The sequence below is a fragment of the Ursus americanus genome, chromosome X, assembly GCF_024610735.1.
Source record: "Ursus americanus isolate L20-20 chromosome X, mUrsAme1.1.p, whole genome shotgun sequence".
Lineage (NCBI taxonomy): Eukaryota > Metazoa > Chordata > Mammalia > Carnivora > Ursidae > Ursus > Ursus americanus.
This window is the reverse complement of record NC_142164.1, coordinates 116,427,661-116,454,106: the sequence shown is the minus strand read 5'-3', so window position 1 is coordinate 116,454,106 and position 26,446 is coordinate 116,427,661. Positions and strand designations below refer to the sequence as shown.

Genomic DNA, 26,446 nt, shown 5'->3' with positions numbered 1-26,446 from the left:
CTCTTCAGATCCTTTCTACCTGAGGCCTCTTTACCTCCCTACCTTGCAGTAGCTCCTTCCCCCACGTTTTTTGTGTGTCAGGTGTGGGGGTCGGTTTCTAAGAGCTTTCTTGACATATAATTCACGTATCATTGAATTCCTCCTTGCAAAGGTTACTGTTCAGTGGGTTTTTGTACCTTTGCAGGGCTGTGCGTCCATTACCTGGCTGCAGGACATTTTTCTCACTTCCAGAGGACACGGGGTACCCGTGGACAGTCACTCCACCTTCCCTCCTCTCCCGGCCCCAGCAACCACTAATCTGCTTTCTGTCTCCAAGGATTTGCCGGTTCGGGACATTCCATATGTCACAGGCTGGATTGTGTCCCCCCAAGATTCACACATGGAAGCCCTAATTCTTAGCACCTCAGAACGTAACCGAATTTGTCCATAAGGTCTTTAAAGCAGTGATTAACGTAAAACGAGGTCAGTAGGATGGGCCCTGCTCCCGTGGGGCTGGTGGTGTTGTAGGAAGAGGGGATTAAGACACAGGCAGGCACAGAGGACGACCACGTGAGGTTGCAGGGAGGAGGGGGTGTCTCCACGCCAAGGAGAGACGCCTCGGGAGGAGCCAGGCTTGCTGACACCCTGAACGTGAGCTCCAGCCTTCAGAACTGAGAGAAAACCCACTTCTGGGGCTCAAGTCGCCCGCTCTGTGGTGCTTTGTTCCCAGAGTCCTAGCACACTAATACGCAGTATAAATACAACCCTACAGCGTGTGGCTTCTCGGGGGGGCCTTCCCTCACTTTCTGTACGGTTCCACCCCTCCCCATCCCATCCCCCACTGTCCTCCTTTTTCCCCTCTCTTGGGGTCTCATCAACCTTCTTCTTTGGAAAAGCTCTTGTTCCCGACCACTATTGCCACCCAACCCCAAGGGTCACTCACATCCTGGGGAAAGCTGTAGGGAAACCCTTGACTATTGTTGAGGCAGAACCAAGATGCTGAGTTGGTTTTTGAGATGTAAAGTTATACCTGTCTGAACCTAGCGTCTCAGAAATATAAGTTACGGCATTGGTGAACTCATTTACCTACCAGTTGCATGGTTTAGCTTTGAAGATTATTTATTTCTAGTTCTTCTTATAAAGGACTTGATATTTTCACCCACAATATTTTGGATTATATTCAAGGCATATCATAAGCATTTTCATGCAATTTACTGTTGCAAATAAAGAAATCACATTCTTTGGTTTGTAGCTACAATCGGATTTGCGACCCTACGTGTAGATGTCTGATAAATTGAAGGCAATTCTTGGATCTGGATGTAGCAGGCAGGATTCACCCTGAGAAACAACACCTAACCGAGGATACACGCAGAGATTTGTCACAAGGAATTAGCTTGTGCCGTTCTGGGGGCTGGCTAGGTATGCCTGAAATTTGTAGGGCATGCAATTAGGAGGGCCAGGCTGGTGTTCTTTTAGGGAAAAGGACAGAGAGTTGGACACACACACACAGAAGGAAGAAGTCCATGTGAAGATAGAGGCAGAGATTGGAATGAGGCAGCTATAAGTTTAGGAACACCAAGGACCGTTGGCCATCAATAGCAGAAGTAAAGAAGGATTCTTGGGGCGCCTGGGTGGCTCAGTTGGTTGAGCATCTGACTCTTGATCTCAGCTCAGGTCTTGATCTCACGCTTGTGAATTTGAGCCCCACATTGGGCTTCACGTTGGGTGTGGAGCCTACTTAAAAAAAAAAAAAAAAAAAGAAGTAAAGAAGGATACTGCTCAGAGCCGTCACTGGGAACACGGTCCTCCCAACATCTTGATTTCAGACTTCTGGCCTCCAGAACTGTGAGAAAGTAAATTAGTGTTGTTTGAAGCCACCCGTTTGCTGGTGCCGTGTTAAAGCAGGCCCTAGGAAACAGACACAGTGTTTGAGTAAAGAACTGTGGATGGTAGCCTAGCCAAGCTGACACATCGAGAGACCAAGACAGGTACCTTCCCTTCGAATCCCTCTATCCTCACCCTCCTCTTCTCCACTGAGCTCATATCCGAGTTAGTGGAAAAGATAATGTGAACAAATGACCAAAAGAACTCGAGCATCTGGGCCCATGGAAGACAGTGATGGAGATGGAGAGGGCGGAGCCCGCAGCCCAACAGAACCTTGAGAGTCCAGAGGGGCAGGAGGAAGCAGGGCAAGGAACCGGCCCCCAGAAAAAACAGTGGGTGAAGGACTCAGGAACAAGCAGGAGACATTTCAGGAACAGCAGGGGCCCAGGGAGGTGAGGTCCCAGCAGGCAAAGTGGGAAGAGAGACTCTCCCACTCTCCCAGGGACTGGTTTTCCTGGTCCCTGCCCAAGACCCATTCTCCACTCTTCACGACTATTCTCAAGTGACGTCATTTTCAGTTTCTTAAAAATGCAATTGTGTGTACGTGTCGATACAGAAATGTTTTCCACTTAAACATAATTCTCGCAAGTTAACTGAAGGCTTTCTAATTTGTTTAAGTAAATTTTTAAATTTTAGAGTCGTTTTAGAGTTACAGAAACTTAGGGCTGAGAGTTCTGTTTACCCCTCACCCAGTTTCCCCTACTGACAGCAACTTACATCCCCGTGGGACACTTGTCACAACTAATCAGTCAACTGTGGTCAATCAGTCAAATTGACCAGACTCCAGGCTCTATCTGGATCTCCCCACTGTTTCCGCGAATGTCTTTATCTGTCCTCGATCCCACCCAGGATCCACCCAAGTGCAATGCGGATTGCACTTAGCATCATGACCCCTTAGGCTCGTCTGGGCTGTGAGAGGCTCTCATCCCTCCTTGTTTTTCACGACCGTGACAGTTTTGAGGAATGTGGGTCAGGTGCTTTGTTTTGTTTTGTTTTAAAGATTTTATTTATTTATTTGACAGAGAGAGTGAGAGAGCACAAGCAGGGGGAGCCCAGAGGGAGAAGCAGACTTCCCGATGAGCAGGGAGCCCGACGCGGGACTTGATCCCAGGACCCTAGGACCATGACCCGAGTTGAAGGCAGATGCTTCACCGACTGAGCCACCCAGCCCCAGGTGTTTGGACATTCTTAAGTTTTTATTTATATTTCACTACATTATATAACATTTCAACAAACATTAGGATATCTTAAAACTAGAACCATATATGTCGTGCGGTAGCTGTAATGCCTGTCTTTGTCCTCTTTGTATAAAACTACGGAAGGCTAGGGGAGGTGCAGCCGTCGTCTCATATTCTTAGCTCATGTATGAAACCTTGCCATTTTCGACTTTTACCATTCTGGGTAGAACTTTAATGTCTAAAAATTCGAAGCACCTTGGGAATATCTACTCATTTGAAAAAGCTATTTTAGTCAAGGGGGTCTTTGCAAAGGCAAACTACCCTTTGGGGAGCATACTTTTTGTTTCCCCATTCCAGAAAGCATTGCTTCCTTCTGTGCTCTTAGCCACTGCTCAGACAATTCCTGGGAAAGCCTCTGTCTGGTCAAGTCAGCCCCCCACCTGAGTGATTGATGGCCATGCGCTGGTGTGGGCTTCTGTGAGTGGGGGAGCAGTGTGGGGGGGGTTATCTGAAATACTTACTTATAGAAACGTGACTCATTCTCATTATTATCTCAAAAGTACATTAAAATGATTTCTCTCTTCCCCACTCCCTTAGGGACATTTTGAGAATTTTACGTGACAGATTTCTGATCTTATCAAGTGGCTGTGGTGTAGTCAAAATAACAACAAACAGAAAGTCGTCCTTAAGCGTGTGCGGCAGAGAAGCCCTGTGGTGTTATTTCCTTGAGTTTTACAGTGTTTTCCTCCAACCTTCTGGGTTTTCTGTCTCTCTCTTTTTTTAACATTTTATTTGAGAGAGAGAAAGAGAGTGACAGAGAGCACAAGAGCGGGGTGAGGGACAGACAGACGGAGAAGCAGGCTCCCCACTGAGCTGGGAGCTCAACGTGTGGGGCTCGATCCCAGTCCCCTGGGATCATGACTTGAGCTGAAGGCAGACGCTTAACCGACTGAGCCACCCAGGCACCACTTCCTTCCTTCCTTCCTTCCTCTCTTTCTCTTTCTTTTCTTTCTTTCCTTCCTTCCTCCCTCCCTCCCTCCCTCTTCTTTTTCTTTCTTTCTTTCTTTCTTTCCTCTTTCTTTCTTTCTTTCTTTCTTTCTTTCTTTCTTTCTTTCTACCTTCTTTCCCTCTCTCTCTCCCTTCCTTCCTTTTGTTTTTGTGGTCAATTTTATTGAGGCATAATTTACTTACAGTAAAGTCTACCTTTCAGAGTACATTCCTATGAGTCTTGGCCAACATTTACAGGGATGAAACCAGCACCGAAATCAAGATACAGAACACCTTTGTTACCACCCTCCCCCCAAAAATTGCCCCTTGGCCCTCTGTAGTCAATGTCCTTTCTGACGCCCACCCCCAGGAAACAATGATCTCAGTAGCTTTGCCTGTTCCAGAAAGCCATATACTGTCAATGGAATCATGGAGAATGTTGGCCTTTGAGACTGCCTTCTTTTTCACGTGGCGATTTACGTTGGAGACGCGTGGACATTGTCGCCGGGGCATAAAGCAGGTACCCTGTAAGGGCTCATGACTGCTCCACTGTATGGAGACACACAGTTCATTTATTCATTCTTCTGTCAAAGGGCGTCCGGGTTGTTTCCAGGTTCTGGCAACTATGAAGAAAGCTATCTGCGTACAGATTTTTTGTGTGACCTAAGTTTTCCTTTCTCTTGGGTTTATAATGAGGACGGGATCCCGGGGCATATTCGCACATGACAGATGTCTCATCTTATCAGGTGGCTGTTCATTTTGTAAAAACAACATCAAAAAGACTTTATGACAAAGGCAGTGGGGGGGAAAACGCGAACGTTCCACCTCCATCTGGTTTCACCTGTGCCTTTCTTGAAACTGCTGGATTTCCTTTCAGTGTGGTGTCGTGCTTCACTATGTGGGAGATGAGTTTTGTGTGGCAACTATTTATAAAACCAGCCCCTCTCCCCTCCTTGTTCTCTCCAGCCAGTTTTCAACACTCCAGGCAGAGGTGGAAACAAAGGGAGGAAAAAAAAAAAAGCACACCACTTCTTATAACGAAATCTGCTACCAAAAGAGAAGGGGAGGAGGAGCGGCCTTTTGAGAATGATGATGTGCGGTTATTTCGTAGCTGTGATGGCTGTGTATTATTCGGGCCGAATTGGAACTCTCGCCTGTCCTGTTGAGTAAACCTGGGCCGTGTGTTCTGTTCATTGCATCGGGTGTTGCTGGGTGGGCGGGCTGTGAAATTATTCACCGACTGATAGGCAACAAGGTTAGCGTCAGAAAGACCGTGGGTTTTGGAATCCGCTGCAGGATGGGAGTTGGCTTTGCGTCCCTTCTGCAACAAGTGCAGTGTGGCAGGCAGAACGTGGCCCACGCACAGAGGTGCCCGCCCCAACGTCCTGGAACCGGCGAAGGTGCCATCTTCCGGGTCGTCAAGGACTTTGCACAGGTCACTGAATGAAGAAGCTGCCATGGAGAGACTGTGATGGCTGACAGAGCTTGGCCCAATCTAATCACCGGGACCTTTGGAATTGGAAGCAGGAGGCAAGACAACAGCAGGTGGGAATTACGCGATGTGTCCCATGCCACGGAATGTGGGCTCTGGACACGGGGAAAGGCGAGGACACAGAATTTCCCCAGGGCCTCTGGGAGAACCCCAGCCCTGCCAGCACCTTGACATTAGTTAGCCCTGTGGTACCGAGGCGGGACTTCCGAGCTCCGGAATGGTCCGCTGATACATTGGTTTGAAGCCATCCGGTGTATGGTAATTTGTTGCAGCAGTGACAGGAAACCGATACAGTCACAAACCTGAGACTCGACTTGTTACCTCTGTAAAATGGGTATGTTCGTAACTGTATCTCCCCAACCGGACTCTGTGAGATACAAAAAAATGTCGAGTTCCTATAGTCTCGGTTCTTCCTTTGCGCACCAGCGTGTGCGCCTGTCAGGATACGTTTACTTTTGCTGAGTCTTTCTGATGACCTTTACTCCGCCTGAGTGCGTGTCTGTGCCTCACCCACAGGCATTTGTGCTCTTCCAGAATCCATCAACGTCCACTAACAGGATGAGGTTGGTTCCTAAAGGCAATCTGTGCTTTTCTTCTACCATCGTTGTCCTCCTCCTTTTTCTTAAATATGAAAAAAAAGTGTGTGTGTGTGGTTTTTTTTTGGTTTGTTTGTTTTGTTTTTAAATAGGCTCCAAGCTGAGATGGAGCCCAACACAGGGCTTGAACCCACGACCCTGAGATCAAGACCTAAGCAGAAAGCAAGAGTCAGATGTTTAACGAACTGAGCCACCCAGATGCTCCCCAAAACGGTGCTTCTTCACTTAACTGAATCTGAAAAATTTTTTGGAAAAAAAAAAAACACACCATAATGAAGATAAAAAATTTCTAGGAAAAAGTTAACAAGTTATGTGAAGAATGTTGAATCATTCAGTCTCTCAGAAACAAGGGTCGGCAAACCTTCTGGAACCTGCCAGACAGTCCACGTTATTTATGTTTTGTGGGGCGTAGGGTATGTATCAGCCACTTAATTCTGCCGTTATGACCCTGGACGCAGTAAAGGATTGGGTGTCTTCGTGTTGCAGTGGACCTTTACTGATGGGCACTGAAATTCAAATTTCAGATAATTTTCACATGTCACCGGCTATCATTTTTCTGTTGATCCACCGCCCCCCCCCATCGATTCAAAATCTATCCTTACCTTGTGGGCTGTATGGACACAGGTATAGGAGCTGTCATCCGCCAATTCCCGCTCTAGAACAGATGCTCCATCAGGGCAGGGGTTTAATCTTTCTGGGTAGTCCTCCTTCCCAGTGCCTGGTGCCGCATGCCTGGCAGGGTCAGATCCCGTCTCTATTTTACGTTTTGATGTTTTGTTCATCATGGAGGGTGTTGTGGTTTTTGTGTTTTTTTTGCATTAATTGTGAGTTTTAAAATGGGGCATTATAATATTGTTTATCTTGAGTATGGTTTTGGTGTCCCCTTAAACTCGCCTCACCTTAATGTCACGGTCCAGGTCCCATGGGAGGGGTTCATGGTGGTGGCATGAATGAGTCCCTCGGTGGAAGGGTCTTAGAGGAGTGAGGATGCCGGCTTACACTTCGTCCCCGGGCAGGAAGACCCCAGGGAGAGATTTCAGGGGGTCTGTGTACGTACTCGGGTGGGAACTGCCGTTTTAGGATCACTGATCACTAACTGAAATTCAGCGTTTCAGACAACTATGAATATCTATATTCCTCTTGGGTGAATGACAGCAGCATTCACAGTATCTTTAATTTGTTACCAATTTGTCACCAAGAGCAGTCTGAATTATTTTTAGAGCGTGTTACAGTTGAAGCAGATTTGGTTTATACTCATCACTATTTTGAAACGACAGAAGTTATCAGAGCCACTTCTAGAGCTTGCTGATGGAAGTACTGGAAAGGAAGCACGGGTTTTACTATATTAGAATTATTAAAAATATTTGATAACTGTATTTTAACAATCGGTTTTCTTTGTAATCGTGTGTATTATGTTATGTATTTTATGCGTCTAGAAACAATATTCACTGAATTTCTAATGAAGGTCTGAGGCACAGAAATGGTTACAAACCCCCCTCCCTTGATCCTTTAACCTCTCTGGTTTGGTCTTCTCCTCTGAATATTGGAGATAAAAATCCCAGCCCTCCAGTATTACGGGGAGAATCAGATCCAATATCCTGCATGAACAGCCCATACCAAATGCAAGGTGTTCTCTCTATTCAAATGATGTGAACTGAACGTGACATTCCAAACAGAAAAAAAAAAAAAAAAAAACCAACAACTCACATGCCTTAGCCGGCTGGAGCTGGCCTAACAAAGGACCACGGCCTGGGTGGTTTAAATAGAAATTTATTTTCTCACAGTCCTGGATGCTGAAAATTCCTCTCTCCTCCTGTTTACGTCTTCAAGTAGCATCTCATGGGGTCCTTTAATAGTTTCTTTCCAGTTTCTAAGGGAAATTGGAAGCAAAGCCCCAAAGCAAAGAAAGGCTTGAGGTTGATAAGTGAAGTGGGAAAGCACACCTAGCCCCTCGTCTCATAAGGAAAGATAGCAGCGGACGCTTACTCAAAGCTAAGACATGCTCCGTGAACGTCAAGGAAGGATCGTTGTGACATCCAGCACGTCGGTTCTGGACTCCTGGGGCTTTCTGAGTGGGCCACTCATGGAAACAAATATTGGCCTATGGGTTAGGAATCTTTGAAAGTCAGATGAGCCCAGGGGAAATTAGATACTGGAGTCAATGAACACTGGACATTAAGTCTTATGAGAAGTCTGATACTTCGGGGCGCCTGGGTGGCGCAATCATTAAGCATGCCTTCGGCTCAGGGCATGATCCCGGCATTCTGGGATCGAGCCCCACTTCAGGCTCCTCGGCTGGCAGCCTGCTTCTTCCTCTCCCACTCCCCTGCTTGTGTTCCCTCTCTCGCTGGCTGTCTCTCTCAAATAAATAAATAAATAAATAAAATCTTAAAAAAAAAAAAAAAAAGAAGTCTGATACCTCTTCCTACCTTTTTTTTTTTTTTTTAAAGAAGGGACTCATTTTTTTAAAAGACCATTTTTAGATCTAGAAAACAATTTAGCATATAGTACAGAATTCCCATACTATCTGCCTCTCCCATACAGTTTCCAGGGCTAACATCTTTCCTAAGTGTGGTGCGTTTGTTACAATTAATGAATCAATATCGATCAAATCCATATTTTACAGTAGAATTGACTGTGTTGTGCAGTTCTAAGTGTTTGGACAAATGTAAAAGGTCCTATATCTGCTGTTCTAGTCTCATTTGGAACAGTTTTATTGCCCTGAAAATGCCCTGTGCCCCATCTGTCCATCCCTCCTCTCCCATCCCCAGAACTGCCCCCCCCCATCTTTTTAGTTTTGCCTTTTCTAGAGTGTCACAGAGTTGGAAGCACATGGCATACAGCCTTTTCAGATGAGCTACTTTCCCTTAGTGATACGCATTTCAAGTTCCTCCCTGCCTTTTCATGGCTTGATAGCTCATTTCTTTTTATGGCTGAATAATATTCTGTCGCATGAATGGGCCACAGTTTCCCCATTCGCCTACTGAAGGGCTTCTTGACTGCTTTCTGTGTTTGGCCATTATGAGTAAAGCTGGTATAAACAGTCCCATGTGGGTTTTGTGTAGACATGTTTTCAACTTAGTTGGGTAAATACCTAGGAGCACAATTGCTGGATTATATGGTAAGCCGACGTCTAGCATTTGGAAAATGCTAGACGGTCTTCCAAAGTCGCCATACCATTTTGTACTCCGCGGGCCATGTCGGAGAGTTCCTGTTGCTCCACGTCCCGTTAGCACTGGTGTTATCATTTAATAGATGTGAGGTGGTATTTCATTTTATTTATTCTTTAAAGTTGATTTATTTACGTCATCTCCACACCCAGTGTGGGGCTCAAACTCACAACCCTGAGATCCAGAGTCACACGCTCCTCCCACTGAGCCAGCCAGGTGCCCCCAGATTTTTGTTTTAATGTACAATTAAAGCATGTTTTCATATGCTTTTTTGCCATTTGTATATCTCTTTGGTGAGATAGTTCCAGATCTTTTGCCCATTTTTAAATTAGGTTGTTTTCTTACTGAGTTTTAAAAGTTCTTCGTATATTTTGGATACAATCCTTTATCAGACATGGATTTTGCAAATGTTTTCTCCCGTCTGTGGCTTGTCTTTTCATTTTCTTAATGGTGTCTTTTTTTTTTTTTTTTTAAAGATTTTATTTATTTATTCGACAGAGACAGCCAGCGAGAGAGGGAACACAGGCAGGGGGAGTGGGAGAGAAAGAAGCAGGCTCCTAGGAAGGAGCCTGATGTGGGGCTCGATCCCAGAACGCTGGGATCACCCCCTGAGCCCAAGGCAGACGCTTAACGACTCCGCCACCCAGGCGCCCCCTCTTAATGGTGTCTTTTGCAGAGCAGATGTTTTTAATTTTGAAAAGTTCAACTTTAATTTTTTTTTTCTTTAATGGATCATGCTTTGGGTGTTGTATCTAAAAACTCACTGCTACACCCGAGGTCGTTTAGATTTTCTATGTTACCTTCTAGAAGTTTTATAGTTTTGCCTTTTACATTTAAACCTATGATTCATTTTTGAGTCAGTTTTTTGTGAAAAGTGTAAGGTGTATAGCTAGAGTCTTATTTTTTGCATATGGAGGTCCAATTGTTCTAGAACCATTTGCTAAAAAGGATATTCTTTCTCCATTAAAATGCCTTTGCTCCTTTCCTCAAATTAGTGGAGTATATTTGCGTGGGCTCCTCCTGCCTTTTAATTAAGATTTTGGCTACTGTTTAGGGGGAAATACTGATAGCATTTGTTGCAAGCCGACTCTTGTCAGCTCCCTCCAGCCAGCAACCAAAAATAATTGTTTGGCACGTAGATCTTGCACCGTGGATACCGGCGGAAATCACTGCTGCTCACACACTCCATATTAACCTTTACTTTTTTCACAGTGCTCCTTTCCTTCTGCTTTATTTCCTGTTTTCCTTGTTTTCTCCCACCTTACAGGACACACATTGGAGTAAATCTGCAAAACACATGAGATAAAATAGTCTAATTTACCACCTACCTACCACCCATCTAGCATTTCAGAAAGAGGAATTTCAGCGGTGTCATGATAAACGTAGGCGGTCTATTTTCCTGTACAGGGTCTTACCAAGTCCCTTAGGGGTCCTAGGATAAGCTGTGTTCCTTACTTGCAAGAAGACCTTTGGGATTGTAGGGACATTACCAAAGAGACGTGATGGATTCTGAGCTCACTCCTAATGTTAGTTACCGAAGACCAGCTGTGAAAATTGGTCACAGCGGTCATAGTTCGGAGTGAGGATTTCCAGCACTTTCCTATACTTCAAATGATTGGCACCTGCCAAGTAATCAAAACATACAAAGAGGCCTTTTCACCAAGTTCAGCTCGGAATTTCCAAGCAGCTAACGACAGGCAGGGCTGGCAAGCCGGAGGGCCAGTTTGACTGCGCGGCTACTCGAGAGTGTGCGGTAGCCGAGGGCCGCGTCCCCGTAAAGCCGAGAGCTGTAATGATGTCAACTTGTTATTTACTTTCCAAATCTGAATGACTGAGCAAGGCGAAAGGAGAATCAATCAACCACAATGTGACCCTACAGGCGGAAAAAACGCAGCGCTCCCACCAGCAGGCGGTGGGGGAAGGGAAGCACGTGTAACCCGGCCCGGGTTGCATCATGAGCTTGCTCGGGCTTTCAATTGCACCCTTGGTTTTTCGATTGCATGTAATACCTCAGCATCAGTCCGCACAAGCCCAGGGAGCCGGGGAGCAACGAAGGGCAGGCTCAAGGGAAGGCCCCACCACGTCCTTTTGGGGGGCCTTGAATGGCAACTGATACATAATAAGACACAATCTATTCTGCTGATTGACAATTATGGAGACTGTGTAAGTGTGTATTTTTTATTGATGTGCTCTAATAATGGTGTAGCAACAGTCGTTTTACATCATTGACGTTTTACAGCAATATTTGGCAGAGTAATTTTTAGGTCCGCCTTTTTGATGGAGACCAGCTCCTTAAAAACTCACCTCGGGCCCCCCCCCCCCCCAACAACCTGAACAACAAATGGTCCAGTGTCCCAGAAAGGAGCAAGTGAGGTTACAGTTTAAAATGCTGAGTGTACTGGGCTCGGAGCGCAAAGCTCATAATACACCAAAGGGAGGGGCAAAGTTATCTTAAAATATTCAACAAAGCAGACACTTAAGTGTTGGGTGGTGGGCGCGGTATCTGTTTAATTGAATTAAGACCTAGAGTGGTGGGCAGGGGTCTCCAAACTGGAGGGGAGGGAGAGGCTCTGGGGACTTTGGTGCTCTAGGGCTGGGCCGAATAAGCCATTGCAACATAAAACCCTTTGCAAAGCCTGTGGGTGGGGTGGGGGTCGGGAGTGAGGAGGCCCGGGGGCCCAGGTACCCCTAGCTCCACAGGCTCCCCCCTCCTCAACCGAGCTCCTGGCCTCCACTTCTGTGTGTCTGAGTTTCTTTCTCCCCAAGCATTTCTGGCTCTTTCCGGGAGGTGTTTTGCAAAGGTCGAGGCTCCGCCTGAGTCTCCACTTTTTTGGGAGGGGGAAGAGGCCTTTGGGGTGTCCTCTAAGCCGCCCATTTTGAGAGATGCACCCTCGGGCAGCTTGCAGGGGGTTGTTAGGGCAGCTGAGCAGCTTCTTTTTTGAGGTGGGGGAGGGTAACACTCCAGCAGTGGCTCGGGTTCCCCTCCCCCCTAGAAACCGCGGGGGTGGTGGCCCGGGTTCCTGTCCCCTCTTGGCAGTTGGGGGGGGGAGGCAGGGTTTGGGATTAGGACTGCGTCGGGGTAGGCCCGTGTACCCTTCATCGCCCAGGAGGCCACGGAGAAAGGGAGAGGCCCGAATTCCCCTCACCCACGCTAGGCGTGGGGGCGAGGGGAGAGCGCGGGGTGAAGGGCTGTGTGGGGTCGCAGGTCCCCCCACCGTGGGATAGGCGCTGGATTGGGACGCGGGGCCTCCCCAGAGGCCGTGGGGGGTGCGGACTCACCCCCCCTTCGCCGTGGGGGAGGGGCGGGCCTGGAGTCCCCTCCCCCGGCTGTGGGGGAGGGGCAGGTTTGGGACGCGGCCCCCCCAGGGCGCAGGGGCGGGGCCGAATGGACTCGGGTTCCCCTCCCCCCGGCCGTGGGGGAGGGGACGGGTTGGGGCGCGCTCTTCCCCCCCCCGCCCCGGCTGTGGGGGAGGGGCCGGCCCTGGCGGCAGCAGCCCCCTGGAACTTCTCCCGGCCGGGGTCGGCGCGCTGGCGGCCGCTCTCCCCCGCCCAAACCCCGGAGGTCACTGCCCGTGCCGGTCCCTCCCGCCGTCCCGCCCTCTCCCGCCGCCGCCGCCGCCGCTCCCGCCCCAGCCCCCCCCACTCTCCGCTCTCGGGAGCGAGGAGCCGCCAGCGCCCCCGCCCCGCCGCCGCCGCAGCGCCCTCGGCCGCCATTCGGCACCCGAAACTTTCCAGCGCCCGCGCCTCTCGGGGACTCGCGGCGGCGGGGCGGGGGCGGCCCGGGGGCGGCGCGCGGCTGCTCCAGGGCGCCGGGCCCTCCTCGGCCGCGGCACGGCCGGGGCTCGGCGACGGCCGGCGGCAGGGAGGCTCGGAGCGCGGCGGCGCCGCCACAAGTTGCGCTGCTGGCGGCGAGGTGAGTGCGCGGGGCTCGGCCGGCCGGGCGCGGGGCAGGGGGCGCAAACTTCTCCGGCGGGGGTGGGGGTGGGGGGCTGGCTGGCGGCTCGGGGCGCCCGCACGCTCCGCCCGCCGCCGGGGCTCTGGAGGGGCAGGTCCCCAACTGTCCCCGGGGCTTGGGCTGGGGTGCGGCGCGCTCCCTGCAGGCTGAACAATACCCCGATGTGGCCGCTCCCCAAAGTGCCGGCGCGTCGGGGGCGGGCGGAGGCGGGGGGGGGGCTTCGTCTTGGGGAGGGGGAGGCGGGCGGTAAGTTTGGGGAAGCGCTCTGTCTGTCCCCCGGTGTCCCTTTGTCTGCTGATTCTGGGGCTGGCTGGGCGAACCTGCGCCGCCGCGGGATCCCCCCCCGTGGGGGAGGGGCGCCCCATTCATCCCCGGGCGCCGGCCAGCCCGCCCGGGACCGGGTGGAAGCGCGGCCGCGCGCAGCGGAGTGAGTGGCGGGCGAGGCGGCGCGGGCCCGGCGGCTGCTCAGTTTCCGAAACGCAGAAACTGTCAAGGAAGTCCGGAGCTCCCCGGCCCGAGCGAGGGGACCTGGCGGAGGACGACATCTGTGTGTGTGTGTGTGGGGGGGCGCCCCTGGTGAGGCGGGTGTCTGCAGAGCGCGGCCTGGAGAGGGTGCAGACCTGTTGCTCCTGGGCTCCTGGGGCTCGGGGGAGGGGTGCCCCCAGATCCGTGTCTTGGGCTGTGCTCTCCAGGGGGACCATTCCTACGGCGAGGGGGCGATGCTCGGAACGGCGTGGGGCTGCGCCTTCGGGCGTCGGTGACCGCCTGGTATATGACAATTTGGGGTCGCTAGAGGCCCGCCCGCGCTGGGGTAGGGCTTGGACTTCACGTGCATTGCCCGAGCGCGCGGTCAGGCCTCGGCCCCGACTCGCTGCACCGCCTGGCATTATCCGAGCCTACTGCATTGGAAATTCCACAAAGTTAGAGTCGGAGGTGGTTTTTTAAATTCCCCCTAGTCGGTGATGTTGTGGAGCAGAACCCCTAAAGAAACAAAAACCCACCTTCTCTTGCATCTGCAGCCGTTTCTGGTTTGTATTGTCACATGTGGCTTGACCCGACTTCTGGATGTTTTTCTCTCCTGATGCGCCGCCTGAGTCCCTGGTTTAACCTGGAAGGGGAGGGGCGGGACTCTAGATGGGAGGGGGAGGGGAGAGGAAGGGGGCGAAGGGAGAGCCCTGCGAAGGTCCCAAGCGGTGACTTCCGGGTAGCAAATGGCTTTTGACGGTTTTATGAAAAGTTTACAACTAGTCATTCCTAGAAAAGAGGTGGTGGGGGTGGGGGCAAGAATGTTGAATATGGCACGATGAAGACGTGAAGATGATACTTCTATATTAAAGGATCTTCACGTCTCCAGTGTGCTGCAGATTCTCCTGGAAAACCAGCCAGCTGGATACCTAATCCAGGGATAAAAGTTGAAGTTCATCTCTTGACCCACTTACTGAAGTGGCCCTTAAGGGGATTCCAGTCCTTAAGTGAACACACACCTGTGGGACAAAAATTGAGATTTTTTTTGGTAGTTTAGCTGGTGGTGTGCACTGCGGGGCAAGTGTTACGCGATCCTCTGGGGTTGGCTTTTCTTTTTGCTTGTAGACAGAGCTTAATCAGTCCAGCAGTTATCAACACCCCCATTTCCTCACCCTTCCTGTTTGAATGTTTGAATGGGCTGAGTAGGGATGGTGTGGATGTGACCTCATGGTTGGTCTTCATCTTACCTTCACCTGTGGGAGCTCTAGGCTTCTGGGCGATGGCATCAGGAGTGTCCCTGAATGGACTGTTAGGAGGGGTTCGGTGGTTCTAGAGCCCGCAAAGAGGTGGACAGAGCCCTTGAATCCAACTCAGTCTTGCCACATGTGCTTGGCTAGAAACCTAGCCTTTGTCCCCGTTTGGCCTAAAGTAGTGAAAGGGCCCGCCCTGCTGACCTTGAAGGCCTGCAGCTTTTCTAAGCATCATTTCTACACATGTAAAAATAAAAAAAGGGGATTGAAATCGTGGTCTCACTGTGTATTGTGAGGACAGAAAGAATGTGTAAGTTTTCTGAACACTGTAAAGCTGCCTGTAAGTTTTAGTTGTGCTCTTGTGCAAATCACATAATTGTCTTTATGTTATTGGAATGCCGTGCACTGAGGATTTTACAGGCACTTAATGCCCTGTGCCTAGCAATTATTATTTCCATTCTGCTGCCGAGAACACTGACTTGCTAATACATAGCGGAGGGAAGATTGTCTGATTCCTCAAGCCCAGCTCTTAAGCTTGATGTTCCTGTTTTCATGTCTCCCTAGCATGAGTTTTCACGTTTGGACATCTAAAGCTCTTCAAGTTACATACACACGTTCACGAATGAGAGTCTGCATAGAAACCTGTGTGTAGGGGCACCTGGGTGGCACAGCGGTTAAGCGTCTGCCTTCGGCTCAGGGCGTGATCCCGGCGTTATGGGATCGAGCCCCGCATCAGGCTCCTCCACTATGAGCCTGCTTCCTCCTCTCCCACTCCCCCTGCTTGTGTTCCCTCTCTCACTGGCTGTCTCTATCTCTGTCAAATAAATAAATAAAATCTTTAAAAAAAAAAAAAACCTGTGTGTAGACACAGACGTAGTTCTGAGGAATCAAGAGTTTGATTCTAGAATCTAAACTTTGACCACAGTGGAGGAATTGCTTTTATAGCTTCATTGTCCAGTATGGTAACCACTGGCCACATGTGAACATTGAGATTCAAATTAATTAAAACTCCGGAAAATTAACAGTTCTGTTCTTTCAGTCCCTGTAGCCATGATTCACGTGCTCAGTAGATGTCAGTGGCTGGTGGCTGCCATATTAGCACAGTGCACGCAGAAAGTTCTGTTCGAGCGTGCTACCCTGTAGTTACTACAATAAATATTAGTAAAACCGTGTACTTTTTGTGGGGGGAGGGGAGAAGCTATAAAAGTTTGAAATAATTCACAGGTAAACTTAAAAAAAAAAAAAAAAGACCCATTTCCGCCAGTGATTGACCCAGGAAAGTGATTTCAGCAAATGGATTCTTTTTTCTTTTCTTTTCTTTTCTTTCTCCTTGCCCAACGTGGGACTTGAACACATGGCCCTGAGATCAAGAGTCTGGTGCTCTACTGGCTGAGCCAGCCCCCAGTGAATGGATTCTTAACCTGAAGTTGAGAGCTGAGGTTTTTTTTTAAGATTTTATTTATTTATTTATTCAACAGAGATAGAGACAGCCAGCGAGAGAGGGAACACAAGCAGGGGGAGTGGGAGAGGAAGAAGCAGGCTCCTAGCGGAGGAGCCTGATGTGGGGCTCAATCCCATAACGCTGGGATCACGCCCTGAGCCGAAGGCAGACGCTTAACCGCTGTGCCACCCAGGCGCCCCAAGAGAGCTGAGGTTTTGGATCGGGGTGCATGGGATCAGTTTTGAATTAGAAAACCGGGCCTCCCAAGTCAGCGTCTCTCCCTGCGTGTTTAACCGTGGGGGAGGCAGGTAGCATCTCTGCCTTGGTGTTCCCATCTGAAAAACGCCAGAGCCTTTAGCCCGTCCCCAAGATGCCGGCCTATGCGGATTGCGGTGAGCGTCCCCTGGGCTGTTCGGGAGCCCAGGTTGTGGACCTCGGTAAGGCCCTGTGTGGGTGATTGCGGGTGTGGCCTTGTGTGATGTGTTCAGCCTTGGCTTGCTATGGCTACCACAGGCTTTCAGCACCCCCCCCCCCCTGGAAGTTTGAGTCTTGAGTTTTGAGGTTCCGTCTCTTGAGGTCAGACTCTTTGGTATTAAAAAGGCTGATAGGCAGTCTTTCCAACAAAGTGAGATTTCACAATCGTCGAAGTATTGTTTTAAAAAATGGCTGAGTGCTATAGCTGTTTCCTGTGTGCCAGGTCCCTGAGTCACGATGTTATTTTCATTACTTTGTTGATGTGTCCTTTTCACAGTTCTTTGTGTTTTTTATAGTAATGGGTTAGACGTTTTATTTGTAAATGAGGATGGGGGAAACCCAATTTCGTGTCTGTCAGAGAGGTGACGTCCCAGACCACCCTTCTGCCCTTTGTCCTCACTCATTGTTGCTTCCTCCAGGCTCTGGTGTGACCGTCCGTGTGTGGCTGAAAGTCCTTACTAAATACCGAGGTGGTCCCCGATTGTCTCCCAGAGGTGGGAAAGGGGTTTCTGCTGCGGGAGGCCAGGCCCAGAGAGCCAGCTCATGGAGGTCCTCTGCGCCTGGATTTGAGAGTCTCTAGTCACCTGCTGGGTCGGCGACCACCTCAGCCAGCTCGGCTCATAGCTGGCACTGCCCCTTGCCTGCTCTCTGCTGGCGCGTGCGGATTCGGCCAGGCCCAGTGCCCGGCCTAGACGACAGTCGCAGAGGCTCCGTGTCTGACATGACGCTGTCTCAGCTCTGCTTTCCTGATACCGTGCGTTTGCGCCCTTTTCCCCCCCGTAAAAAAGAAAAAAATAATGTGCTACGTCCACTAAATTGTTAATTTTTCACCCTTAAAGACATTGAAAAAATAGTTTCAATCAGGAAGGAAGACTAAAGTCATTTTGTAAACACCTTTTTTTTTTCTTAAACTTGGAACGGTAAATCCTCCCCCCCCCCAACTATTTTTAGTATGAAGGAAGTAACTGGCCTCCTGAGCAGAGACTGGATGTGAGTTTTCCCGTTGGGTCTTGCCCTCCTCGGCCCTTCTCCCCTCCATCCTTTCCACAGGGCCTGACCAAAAGGACTACCCTGGCCAGATTGGCAAAATGAGACCCAGCAAAGCCAAAATAAGAGCTGGATGTGGGAAGGGCCTAGCAAAGTCCACATGTTTCTATGGGCCACAGAGAGCCTGATCTGAGAAAATGCATTGAAGACCTCAAGGGAAAAACGCTGTCATTAAGGAATTCGCTGCCCGGGTGGCTTCTTGACCAGCGTGCGGGGAACTTGACTAAAGATGGTTGTGTGCGGGGCGTGGGCAGGGTCGCTCCGGTGTCTCTGCTCTGAAATACTTGTTGACAGTCCGTACATGACCGAAGACTGCAGACGTGAACTGGAAGCCAGTGGAAAATGGAATTGGGGCAGATTTAAAGTGAAGACACTGGAAAAGAGATTTTTCAGTCTTGCAGAGGAAACTGGGTGCTGTGGCAGGTGGGAACAGAGCTGGAGAAGGGGATGACATTCCCTTCCAAAGACAGGGACGTCTTTGGAGAGGAGGACAGGGGAGATGGTGGTTTATGACAGTTGTGCTTTGAGCAGTGAACTCTAGAATCTGGCAGTCAATTAAGGGTTCTCAGTGGGGGCATTTTTGCCCACTACCTTCAAGGAAACATCTAGAAACATTTTCGGTTGACACGGAGTGGGGGAGGAATATAGGGGGAGGGGGATGGTGGTGTTCCTTGCATCTAGGGGGTCTGTGGATGCTGCCAGGTGTCCTACATTGCACGGGATAGTCCGTACCACAAAGAATGCTCTGGACCCAAATGCCAGAGGTGCCAGGGTGGGGATGCCAGCCCTGAATTAAACAGTCAGTATATGACTACATGTGGCAGAGAATCTGGGGAGGGGGGACGTGGGTGCCAAGCAAAAGCTACGTATTAAGTTCTGTATTCTCACGGTACACGTGTGCTTTTTGGGAATCCGTTAGGAAGTAAATCACATCGTATCGCAGTTTGAGAGAGGAAGTTTCTGATGCTCACAGGAGGAGGGATAGAGGGGAGGTAGAAGTGAGTGGACTTGCAAGAAGGAATGGACACAAGGCCAACAGGTGTTGGGGGGGGCTGTTCGTTGCCTAAAGCTCCCCCTCAACCCAAGTGGTTTAGAGCCCCCAGACGCAAATGCACCCTGACGGCGTGTTTCTCAGCTTTTTCCTCTTGGTTCTATTGTTGTGTTGCACATTGGCTAGGTCTTAGTTTCCGTCAGCTTCTGTGTGCTTTTGATATGTATTACGGAAAAGACGGTACCTGTCTCCTGTTGGCACAGACTGTCTTTTACCCAGCGCAGTGTGGGTGAGCCTGGAGGCGAGGTTACCCCGGCACCTGCAGGCCGTCCCGGCGCTTGGGAGGGTGCGGGCAAGTGAGTGAAGTTTTGGCTGCCCGCAGTACGCCATGCTGCGTCAGTGTCCATCCGTTCCTCCGACTGCTCGAATTTAGCAAACGAGGGGAGCCGGACATGGACCTGCATTTTCCAAATCTCAGCTGGAAAGGGGCGCCTTTAGTGCCTAGAGGCTGGTTCTGCCGCGTGCCCGGGCATCCCGAGCCCACCCGCGGCCCCATGTCCTGCTCACCCCAGAGGGGTGCATGCACACTCGGCCTGCGCGGGGGTCCTTCTTGGGCTCCTGGTGGCCCTGGGGCAGATGACGTGGCCACGGGGGAACGTTGGTTTGTAGCCAGCTCCCATGCCCTTACTGCCTCTTTGGGCAGATCAGTTTCTTTCTCTGTCATTCATTTACTTAGAAAATAGAGTTTATTTCTCAGGTTTGGAAGGAGGTAGGATTATTAGGCTCAGAGCCCCACATGCTGATATCTTCCTCCACTCTGAGGTTGGGAATTGGGTGTGCAAATGCATCTTTATTAGTTATGATGGTGTCCAGCACTTGCTTCCTTTCTTTCCTTGTCTCTCTCCTCCCCCACCCCTAAGTTAAATTTCAGGGCTGGTTTATACACATGCATGTGTATATATAATCTGTTATTATTTGAGAATATTGACTATTATCTCTTTACGTGTACAGTTTTATGAATGTTAGCACACATGTAGGTTTGGGTAACCAGCACCAAAATGGGGCTGCAGAACATTAGTCCATCACCCCAGAGGTGTCTGTGGTGCCTCCATGGTCACCCAGCTTCCCCCCCGCCCTCCCCCCCTCCCCAGCACTAACCAAGGTGCCGGCCTGTCAGCTCCGCCCTCCAGGTCCTGGTAATTGCATTCAGCTCAGGATCAGATACCTTTAGGGGAACCCCTCCACTCTCCCAGGACCCTCCTTTGTGTTTCTCTCTGATGACTGCGAACTTCACACTTTTGCACACTTGAGCCTGTGTGTTTGCCTCCGAACGCAGGGTTTGCACTGTGGGTATTATCAAAAGCAAGAAGAAAACCTGACTGCCGCTTAATCATATTGGTAAGAAAGAATATCAGGTGTCTTGTTGGGGCTGCCAGAGATTAGCTCTTTTCTATGCCAGTTAATTCTTGCTGTCAAATGAGTCGAAATGGGGTGTTTTCTGATGCACTTTCAGAGGAATGTTTCCCGAATCTTTCCGCTGTACTCCCGAGAGACATTTAATATGTGAAATGTATCAGTAGGTTGTAAAGTCCTGTCTTTGGTTTCAAAAACAGGACCCACACATGGAGGTGTTGCAGTTTTGCCAGTGGGGTGATACAACAAGCTAAAGACAATGTTGCATTTGCGTTACATCGTTGGAGGAAACACATGAATTCCTAAGTGTGTGTTTCCATCTAATTGCTGGCCTGCATTTCACTTGGACCATAATTTCACTTTGTGTGATCTCCTAAGGAATGGCATCTTTTTAGAAGAATTGACTTGGTGTTTTGGCTTTGGCTGCTTTCGTCCTGCTCTGGGTGGTCCGCCTGCTTGTGTGAGGTCGTTGAAAACCTGTGTGCGTCCTCACGAGTCAGAGGGTAGGTGAGCTGATCTTGAGGCTTTTCCTGTCTCTCTTGTGGCAGGATTTTCATTTGGAAAAGGGATGCTGCTCAGTTGTTGGGTTGGCTTTTTTTTTTTTTAAAGAATGGTTAAGGATTGGGGCGCCTGGGTGGCGCAGTCGTTAAGCGTCTGCCTTCGGCTCAGGGCGTGATCCCGGCGTTCTGGGATCGAGCCCCACATCAGGCTTCTCCGCTGGGAGCCTGCTTCTTCCTCTCCCACTCCCCCTGCTTGTGTTCCCTCTCTCGCTGGCCGTCTCTCTGTCTCAAATAAATAAAATCTTAAAAAAAAAAAAAAGAAAGAATGGTTAAGGATGATGTTAGTGAAAAGTTTAGGGAAACTGATGGTTATTTATGCCCCATGCTTTGACTGTCGGTTTACTCACCATTAGAATAACTTATCCTTGATATGTTGCATACTTTACTTAAAACACACACACACAGACCCACACAAACACACACACCAACAATTCAGCAGACACTTTGGGCCCTTGGGTGCCTCGGAGTCATTATTATGAGTGTTGTAGTTTTCCAATCTCACAAGACTCTGGAAAATAAGCACAAACAGTGCTTATGGTACAGTTCACAGTGTTTATTCTTGCAAAGGGTGTCCTTTGAATTCCTGTGATTTTTTTTTTTTTTTTCTTCCCCTACCTTGGTGCATGTTGCGTGAAGGCTTAAAAGAAAATGAGAGTTTTCTTCACTTGCATCCTTGGAACCTGGAAACTATGACCCTAAATAGAGCTCAGAGTACTTTCCTTTCTGGAACACCTGCCACCAGCCCTGAGAGAGAATGCAGAGGTCGGAGGAGGTAGGACTCCCACCCTCCAAGCCTGATTACCTTCCCACTTTATAAGAAACTGGAAACTTTTGTAAAGTCTACTGAGAGCTAGGTACCCAGCGTCACCCATGTTGGAGTGAGCTTGAGAGGACACAGTTCCTTTCTCAGAGAGCGTGATTCCTTCCTGTGATCAGCTTGCTTGCCCATCGTCATCAGGCCTGAGAGTCCGTGCAAACACCTAGTATTGTTCAGTGCTGCAAATGTTTCTGCTTGTTTGAAGATCCCAATAGGAGATCCCTCCTTTCCACAAAGGAGGACAAAAAGAAGCTTACTGTACGTAATGCTGTTTTATTTCTTAGATCAGAAATAACAAATGTTTTAATACTGTAAGACCATATAAATCATCGTTAAGAATTGGGAGAAAAATTCAGCACAACTGAGCAGTGATTTTTGTTCTGAGTGCAGGGGATACTTAGTCTTAACCGGGTCAGCTCCTCTCTTGCAATTATCCTTGTAATTCTGACATGCGTTTAGAAGATGAGAAATGAGAAAGTGGAGTGGCAGTCTGTCACCAGAGTCACGTCATGCAGAAATCTGTTGCATCAACATGCAAACCTAATTCCCAGCATCTATAAAGTTCTGGGTGCTTGCCAAAAAAACCCAACAACAACACCAAAAAAAAATCCAAAAAGCAAAAAACACACAAAACCCAAAAACAGTTCTGGGTGGTTGAGGAGTGTTGTGGGTTGTATTTGATACAAGCAGCTGAGCTGAGGATTGATGTCTCTACCATTTGGTTCATCTGGGGAGTGGATTAAACTTGGGTCCCTGCCTTCGGTTCTCTTTCCAGCACAATCCTTATCAGGCACTTGAGTCCCACCGAACTTTAATGCCAACTCGGTGTTGGTACAGACTCAAGTATTCACAATTATCGACTTGAAAACAGGGGTTGTCCGTTCCTGACAGTTGCCGATCAGTCTGCGAGACGCGGTTTGGTTTAACTTTTGATTTGGTTATGAAAAAAGATCGCATTAGGTTTGTGTTTCTAAGATGCATGGGTGATTCTGTGCTAATTTCAGCCATTTCCGGGGATAGCGAAATGCTTTAAAAAGCCTCACCAGGAGAAACAACGTCGAGGCGTAGCCAGCTCAGAAGTTGATGAAGACAAGAATTAATGATCTCACGTGTCTAGCGCATGACAGAAATTATTGTAGAGCAGATGAGAACAAGGCGAGAGGCCTGTGGAAATTAGAGTTGCCTTATACATTTCATGGGACACTCAGATAAATTTCACGGGCTTCTCAGTACATTTCCTTTCAGCCAATAGTCTCCACATTTTGTTGGGGTAGGGGGAGCCAGACTGCCTAGTGTCAGGTTTTAATCCCCAAAGTGGTCTCCCAAGTCGATTTCATGTCCACTTTCAGGTGCACGGCGAGGTTTATTAGAGCGAGGGAAGAAATTTAGAGTGTCCACTTACTCTGTGTGATACTTGGGTCTTACTTTTGTGGTTTGTGAAAAATGCCTATGTTAGTCGAATGTTGTACATAGTTAATAAATTCTCTGGGTTGGGGGCATGTGCTAGAAACTTTTTCACTGCTTAGGATATGCAGTGCAAAGACATTCAGACATCACTGAGTGGGTCCCCAGAGGTGGTGGGCGGGGGGGGGCAATTTTGAAGTATGTGAATGCAAATCGGACACAGGTGAACACCCCCCTTTCCTCTGGCTTCAGCCGCCAGAGTGTGCCTGTACGTGTGTGTGCTTTCATCTGCTGGGTTTTGTGTGTTTCATAAAAGCTGAAAAGAACACCCGTGTTGTCAAACCAGGTGACGGCACCTCCATTGCAGGTGCATGGTGAAATCTTGGACCAGTGCTGTGTTTTTCATGCGTTTCGTGACTCCGCAGTGTTTTCATAATCACTTAATTCTGTTTATAAATCTGCTGCTTTCATTGATGGTTGTTGCCCTCAGGGCTCCTGAGAACCAGGCTTGTAGGAGAGATTCAGACGTTAGAAGACAACCAACAGGAGAGGGTGCGTGAACGGCATTGTCATGAAAGTCTTTGGCTTTCTTTGGCTGTTTTTTTGTTGGGTCTTTCTCCAAAGACCTATTTGGTAGGTCATGGTTGTTACGAAATACGTTTAAAAAAATATTTCACAGTAGAGGTGTTTACTGTTTTGTTTTGCTTTTTAAGAGAAAAGTACTCAGGGGATGTCCCTGGGTGGCTCAGTTGGTTAAGCGTCCCACTCTTGATCTCAGCTCAGGCCTTGATCTCAGGGTGGTGAGTTAAAGCCTGGCCTTGGGCTCCACACTGGACGGGGAGCCTACTTAAAACTAAATAAATAAAAAGAAAACTCAGTCGATGCTGTATTACTGGTGTTACAGAGAGCAAATAAATATAAAACTGAAATTCATGATTCAGACCACATCGTGGGCTGTGGAGGTGAGAATCAGCGCTCACCGGCACAAATGTCAGGTCTTTTGTCTGAGCTCATTTGCTGAGAATGGCTAAAGGTTTGGTTTTCATGAGACTTCAGTGTCAGCTGCGAGTCTTTCCAGGATTTCCACAGCAGTCTGTTTGTTTGTTTAACTTGAAATGAGTGATAGGTTAGCTTCGGCTTTTCTGTCATTTTTGGTGTTCACATCAATTTTTCCCTTTGTGAATATTGAATTTGCAATGTAACTTTGTATGTAAAACAAAGCCCAGAGATTTGCAAGTGAATTCAAAGGCCTGTAGGTGAACAAATGTTCACTTCTGCAAACCCCCAGGACAGCTTGTGCCAAACGTCATTAACGGGCGTCAGGATCTACACACACGTTCATTTGTCTGTCGGTAGACTGAAATATCTCCTACTGGAAAAAAAATAATCGCTTCTCTTTATGGCCATAGAAGGCGCCTCCTGTGAAGAGGAGAAACAGGAAGAATTTTCTTTGTACTGTCGTGTCAGAACCTTTGTCTCTCCTTTCCAGAGATCAGTACGGGAAAGTTCTAGTAGTGGATAAGGAAGAATTAGCGTCTTTGGGAATGTACTTGACGTGCCCCTGCACCTGCCCCTTTAAGAAGAAAGAGAAGTTACACCAAGTCCTTTGCTTTTAGCCAGATGCCTCGAGCTCTGTCCAGGTCTTGACTTCATATTGCAACTAGGTCAGCCAGACACCCGTGAATCACTTCTGCTCTGAACCGGAATCCTCTTCTGTCTTTGCTTTTGGGGGAAATGCTAACCATTATTCTTTTGGTTATTTGCCTGCCAGATTACCCGGTATAATAGTTCAGCGATGTATCTCGGAAAATGGCCCTAAAAGGAGACTCTTCTTAGAAGCCTGCACGAAAGTTGATTCTGTTTCCTGAATGCATCCCTCAGGTAGTGGTGACGTGCACGTCTGTGTATAATTTCTGAGAACGTGACGCGTCCATAGGTGGACGAGGCAGGAGTGCAGGCAAACAGGGCAAATGCTAAAAGCCGTCAGAACATTAAATTTTTGAGTCCGCTAACCTTTGAAAGAGAGTATGAAAACAAATTAGTTGATAGCTTTGTTGTTGAAGTACCGTTTACATAATTTATTTCAGAGAAGGCAGTTCCTTTAGCTTAGGAAGATTGGGTTATTAAAATTAGCTATCTTCATTTTTCCACAGAAATAAAAAAAATCAATTGTAGTTCAAAGAATTGTACGTGAAGCTTTGTAATTGGAAATTTAATGTTACCAAAATTATATAACATTGGTTAATTACATTCGTAGACTCAAACTAAATATAGAATAAGATTAGCTCATGGAAATATTTCATTTTTATCTCAGGCAGTACAGGGCACATTCATGTAATAGTTTCTAGTTTCATTTTGTAATTTTTTTTTTTTTAATTATCCTGGGCATGTTTTCCGGAAAGTTACTTGAAATGAGGCTGTATGTTTTTCTTTCCCAGTTCATGTTTAGATATAAAATGGCACACAGAATAAGCTGTCGTTTGTGAATTTTGGTTTTCTTAGTGGCCTCTGTGTTCTGTGCCTGGCACAATACGGCGAGAAGCTAGGGGTCCCATTTTTTGGGCAAGACATTTGCCATGAGGGAAGTTTGGGCGCGATGGGCCATCTCAGAGTAGGTGTTCAGCCTGTCTGTTTCCTGTCCTGTTTGCTTTTCCACTGACTGTTCTGTATTTGGACAACAAGTGTATTTTTCGGTGTGGGTTTCTGATGGCCCCGGTGGTTGGCGGAGTGGAGTTTCTCCGTCTACACCGCTGGGTTGGGCAGCTGGTAGTGTTCCGCCTAATTTAGTTCACAGGATTGAGATGGACACATTGTGGATTCAGGTGGGATTGTCATTCCCTTGCTGCAAGCCGTGTGTTACTGTGTTTCCTTTGGGTTTGCTGTAGATATTTGCTTTGCCTTTGGATTGCTGCGGACACCCGCTTGTGGTGGTGGTGAATTTAATAGAGAACTCTAAATCTGACTTATATCAAGTTGATTTTCTGAAACCACTTTATTGCGGTATAAATTACATACCATAAAAATCACCCATTTTAAGCGTACGACTGAATGATTTTTAGTAAATTTACAGAGTTGTGCAGCCATCGTCATAATCGATTTTCATTCCTCAATACGGTCATTCGTGTCCATTTGCCATCAATCCTGGCTCCTACCTCCCAGCCACGGGCAGCCATTAATCTCTTTTCTGTCTCTGTAGATTTCCTTTTTCTCCGAGCAAGTACTTCTGTGCTTGGTTGAGCTTACTGGGTGGTGGATGGGGGGGCCCGATTTGGTGGACTTCCTTGCCCTTCCCCGGGAGAGGGAGCAGTAGGGAGAGGGAGAAGAAGGCAAGAAGAACAGGCAT

General features: G+C 48.5%; 1 protein-coding gene across 4 annotated transcripts in view; it reads left to right on the top strand.

Moving 5' to 3' along the window:
• Positions 1–11,430: 11,430 nt before the first annotated feature.
• TBL1X (transducin beta like 1 X-linked) overlaps positions 11,431–26,446 on the top strand; it is a 211,700-nt gene continuing 196,684 nt past the window's right edge. For 2 of the 4 annotated variants that reach the window (XM_087859767.1, XM_045813595.2), the window contains exon 1: positions 12,936–13,199. The gene's annotated coding sequence lies outside the window, so the exon portion shown is untranslated. Of the gene's footprint in view, positions 11,450–12,934; positions 13,200–26,446 lie in introns of those variants that run through there. The other 2 variants (XM_087859766.1, XM_045813596.2) reach the window with 2 other exon arrangements.